Raw genomic sequence first — 5,211 nt, 5'->3', positions numbered from 1 at the left:
TGCTGAGAAATAGTGGGCTTGATTGTGTGGACAGAGTTGTGTTATCAAAATTTAAAGGTGGATCATTAAAATATGGTAAAACATGTGGAAAGAAGTAGAACAGAAGTATCAATTCTAGGGTAACTGTTGCATTATCATAAAGTAGTTCCAAATATCCCTCTTCTTTTGACCCAATACCTATTATTCATAAGTGGTGGGAATTCAAAAAATAAATTACTGTTGACCAGGAAGTCATGACTTTCACCATTAGCTAACAGTGGGGTTTCACTGTTGAAATCCCACTGTATTATTTTCTTTTTTTCTAAGTTTGCAATGTATTTTTGAGAGGACATAATAAACATACAACTACAGCTTAGTAAGCATCTTTATGTTCATAAACAGTCAGTGTCCTTTAGTAATATTATTAAGAATTATAAGCTAAACTTCTTAAGAAAAAATAATTAAAATAGAATTAATTTTCTCCAAAAGAATTGCAAGTGTATTATTTATTCAAATAAGCAATTATATAATAAAACTATTTTAGTACATAATGTGTAAATATGACTATTATACTCTTATCCTTCATTTGTCTAAATGCATATATTTTATATTTAAAAATTCCTGAAAAAAAATAATTGTCTGCAATATCCTTTATAACAAAATTTAAATGATTGATGTCTTTCAGAAATATCTAGGCAACCAGGAGGTAAAATTACTAACCACCTGGGGAGAACTCGGCTTCAAAGCAAATCTATTATGATTGGAATCTGTACCATCAATATCCCAGCACATCAGGTTCTGGCCACCAGGTGTCACCATTCTTCTATTTCCCTCCTAGCACCCAAAGAGAGTTTGTAACCTTTTCATCCTAGGGAATGAGGAAAATAGCATTCCCAACAATCTTGGGGTTCCACCTAGGGCCTTATTAGCAGGAATCATCTCCTGCCCTTGCAGAATTCCTTGTGGCTTTTTGAACATCACCTGGACTGTTTCTAGCTAAGATTAGTGACCAATAATTTGGAGCTCATGTGGTCAGGAAACATTACAGCTATTTCCTTCAGCTTGAAGTTAAAAGTAGGACTCACCTGGTGTGACCAGAGCCTAGGGCAGGCTCAGTGCATGGAAGGGGATGAGGCATGTTCCTCCAAACCCCTGAGTTCCCAGACTTCCCTAACCAGCTGGCTGGATCCCAGAACTCATAAAATGCAGGAGTTGGACTCAATCTTTTTTAGTATCTAAATACTCCAAGATCCTCAGCTTTTAAATGTCTCTGCTGGGGCATGCTGGTGGCTGGGTGGAATGATTTAAACTCAGGGAAGAAGATCCCAGGGAGAACAGTGAAATGGGGTGTGTGTGGGGGGGGCGGGGGACGGCGGGGAAGCAGGGCAACTGAGTGAAGAAATCCTGTTGGGAAGGTCAAAGAAAGTTGAACAGAAAACCTCATTACAGTAACCTGTATAGTAACTAGTTCTTGGGGCTGGACCTGGCTGCAGTTAGAACCTTGTCATTTCACCCATATGCAAGCCACCAGACCCACTCTATTCCAGATAACACTTAACAATGATCTATAATGTTTACTGATGTAAATGCTACGCCTTCTCTCTCCCGGGCTTAGTTGGATTTAATATGCCATGTCAGCCAGCGTTCTTGTGGTGCCTTCAGGGAAGAAGATGTGTTTTATTTCTTTTTGAATTTACAGTGTTCAGCTAGCCCATCTAGAGAGTTCATAAAATCTGAAGGTGGGAGATGGGCAGAGAAGCAGGAATGGAATTTATTCATTAAGTACCTGCTATGTGTCAGGTATTGCTAAGTCCTTACATATATTTTACTTCATCTTCTAAAATAACTTTATGAAAGAAACAGCATTTATTTCATGCATAAAGAAACTGAATTCAAATGGTTAAGTGGCTTGCCCAAGGTCACGAAACCCAAATGACAAGAAACTCAGACTGTTTAATATAACTCATTCTATGAAGAGGAAACTGGGGTTCAGAGAATTTATTAAAGTTACCTGCCTACATGATTGAGCTCATAGCCTCCCCCATCACTGGGCTTTCATTGCTGGAAGGAGCCTGGTCTTTAGAGGCCCGGAATGCACCACTCTAGAGGATGCATCGTCATATCAACATTTTCACACAGCCCCTGACCTTGCTAGAATATTATTTATGGCAGCGATGAAACTGTCTTCGTCGCTCCTTTCTCTCCTTGGGCAGCAGAATAGAGAGGTTTTCAGAAGTCCTCTCCGACAGGGTTGAGAGTTTGCAGACGGCCCCTGAGAGGTTGGGGCGTTCCGAATTGGCTGAGCGCTCCGCCAGGGGTGGGCGGGGAGTTTGCCGAACGTCCCTGGCCAGAATCCCTGTCTTCAAGAATCTCTAGCCCAGAGCCCACAGAAGTTGGAGTGGCTGGGTAGGGGAGAGCAGAAAGAAATTGCAGACAAACCCCTGCCCTGGCCGGCTGAGACCCGAAGAAGCGTCTCCACTGCGTCCGGACCGAGTGTGGACGCGCCGCGCGCGGCCCCGCCAAGGCTAGGAGTTTGCAGACCGTCCCTGCCGTGGCCCGCTCGGCGGCGGCCCTGCGGCTCCGGCTGCAGCCGCGGCGGCCCCGGGCGCGTTGGAGTCCAGGTAGCCGCGCCGCAGGCTCTGGGCTCTGCACCCCGGCTTCCCGCCGCCTCTCGGGCCCCTCGGGGACGGCGCCTGGCGTGTGCTCCCGGCTGCTGCTGCTGCCCCAAAAGGAGGTGAGAGACGCTGGGTCGGGTCGGGTCGGTAGCTTACAGCTCGCCATCCCCGCGGGGAGGTTTTCTGGGCGCTGGGAGCGGGCTGGGAGAGTCAGCATCCAGGGTGGCGTGGCCAGGGGCTTCCGCCCGTAGCCCCATCGGCCAGCTGTGGGTGTCCCTGCCGTGGCCGCTCTGCTGGACCCGAGAGTGCAGGTGGGGGCGCGCCTCGATGCGCCCACCTGCCCGGGGCAACCTCTTCTCCTGGGTGGCTGCAGCTCCCCAGGGCCAGTGGAAAGGAGGCTTGTGGGCTTTTTAAAGGACTGTTTAGGGGAGGCTTTGGTAGTGAGAGCTGGAGGCGAGCAGCGGGGGACCACTGATGGGCGTTCGGAGCGCGGAAAAGCCTGGTGGGATCATGCAGCGGGTTTGGGCCGGGCTGGGGTCCTCGGGATCTGGACGCTCTGGCGGACTCAGCCACGGGCCAGTGGAGAGGAAGTGGAAGGGAGGCTGGCCCCGTGCCCCAGGGGAGGATGGATGCGGCGGGCTGGCGCTCCTGTTCTGGGATTAGGGAGGCCCGGGTATCTTCCCCACCCCTTGGGGGCGGCCTCTGGTCGGCGATTCCGCCCGCGTGTTGAGCTGGGGTGCCGGGCCGGAGAGGCTGCGGGAGCTCAGAGCCCACACCCGCGCACACACTCCCGAGAGCATGCTCAGTGCGGCCCTGGGAACTTCCTGCCGAGTCGAGAGCTGCTCGGGCCCCCTCCCGGCCTTCTCCTTCCTCGGCTCTCAAAGTTGGGGGCGGTGGGGCGCGCGAGTGGTGGGTACGGAGCCCTCCTGTCATTCTTTCGCGCCCTGAGCCCCTGCTTCTCCTGTAGCCGGTTCTTTAGCCTGAACCCACCCGCCGCCCCCGCTCTGGGAACCGGGGCGTGGATGTCATATCCAGTTCCAGAGGCCACCTCAGAGGGATTGGGTGGTCAGAGGCCTGGCGGAGTGACTGCTACCAGGTGGACCAACCCGCTGTGCGCTCGGTGCGCGCGCGGATCCCGCATGGGAAGCAGACTAGATAGAAGGGGGTGTGTGAACCTAGGAACGTTGGTGCACACACTCGCTGTCACACACAAAGCCGTGGTTTCGTAGCCATGCGAAAGAGGGAAGAGGTGGCGCTTGCATTGTCCAGCCGCGTCTGGAGCAACAACAGGGTCCCTAGCGCCTGAGATCTGTGGGAATCAGGCACTGCATGTGGTTTTCTGAGATAACCGAGTGAAGTACTAGGTTCCTATATTCTAGGCACTGACTTCTTGGCCGGACCAAAGACGCGTTCCCTGCCTGCTCTTTTTTCTGGCTGCCCACTTAGGAAAGGTTGAGTATTTCTGGGCTAGTGGAGCTGGGGAAAGGCAGGGTGAGTTCTGTCTGGGTAGACAGCATTGCTCCTGTAAACACACTCAGGATCTTCTGAAGAAAGGCAAGGGAGAGCTGGTGTTCCCCACTCCTCCATTCATTGTCTGGATGCGAACAACTTCATTGGTTTCTACTCAGAGAGACTCCTCAACATGTCACCCACATTCTGAACCTTGATTCAGGATTAGGAATTCTGGGTCATTGATTGGAGAAAATCATAAAGCATGTTTTGTGCTGGGCAAACATAGATCTGTCATGAAGAGTGAATTCTCTCTCTCTCTCTCTCTCTCACACACACACACACACACACACACACACACACACACACACCTCTTTCAACTTTCCTACACTTTTTGTTATTTTATTGTTACTTAGATGGGCACCCTCAGGTTTGTTTGGCACTGTTAAGAATAAAGTAAATCTCCTTCTCTACCCTCCCACCCCCCCCCTCCATTTTAGTTTCTTCCAGTTACTAACTTGATGTCTGTGTAGTCCTCCAAGAATGACAACGTGGCGGAGGAAGGGGACTAGGGGACCCTTTTGTCCCTTTTAGAGAGGGAGGAGAAGAGAGAGAAGTTGTGCTGCCTGACACCTGACTGGTTAAGAATTGGCTGCCTGGATATAGGTTTGGGCTTTTCTTGTACCTTTCTCCTTTGTTCCTGCCTGTCTTCCATGGCCTGAGACATTTGTGAGTGGAATCACTAGGAAAAAGTCTGCAGTGCTGGTTGGGGGCACTTACGGGGTTTGCATTTGTACAAGCAGCTACACCAGTTGGTTTAAAGGTGGACTGTAATAGGAGAGGAGCACAGGGGTCTGCCAAACTCTGGCAGTGGTGTCTAACTATGGCAGTGGCATCTATGTGCTGTGGCATCTATGTGCTATGGCTGCTGCTGCAAAACAACTGCTGGTCTTTCTGATCTCCCCAGCAGTGTGCATTTCAAGTATGTTGTGTTTGGGAGTGTGAATATGCATTCATATATGTGTGTGTGTGTGTGTGTGTATTCATACATCCGTATACATTTTTTTTTATAAAGAATCATGTGCATATGTATGTGCATATGTGGTGTTCTTTGGTGGCATCTTGGATCTAGAAGAGACCTCAGGAGATCACAGGAATTCAAAATCTC

The 5,211-nt window shown here is 50.0% G+C and overlaps 1 protein-coding gene across 1 annotated transcript in view; it reads left to right on the top strand.

Moving 5' to 3' along the window:
• Nucleotides 1-2,341: 2,341 nt before the first annotated feature.
• MGAT5 (mannosyl (alpha-1,6-)-glycoprotein beta-1,6-N-acetyl-glucosaminyltransferase) overlaps nucleotides 2,342-5,211 on the top strand; it is a 311,378-nt gene continuing 308,508 nt past the window's right edge. Inside the window, exon 1 of the mRNA XM_004674702.2 lies at nucleotides 2,342-2,713. The gene's annotated coding sequence lies outside the window, so the exon portion shown is untranslated. The remainder of the gene's footprint in view (nucleotides 2,714-5,211) is intronic.

This window comes from Condylura cristata, unplaced genomic scaffold (assembly GCF_000260355.1).
Source record: "Condylura cristata isolate star-nosed mole 26May11 unplaced genomic scaffold, ConCri1.0 scaffold00002, whole genome shotgun sequence".
In the NCBI taxonomy this organism is placed as follows: domain Eukaryota; kingdom Metazoa; phylum Chordata; class Mammalia; order Eulipotyphla; family Talpidae; genus Condylura; species Condylura cristata.
The sequence above is the reverse complement of the archived record's forward strand: the minus strand, read 5'-3'. Positions and strand labels throughout refer to the sequence as shown.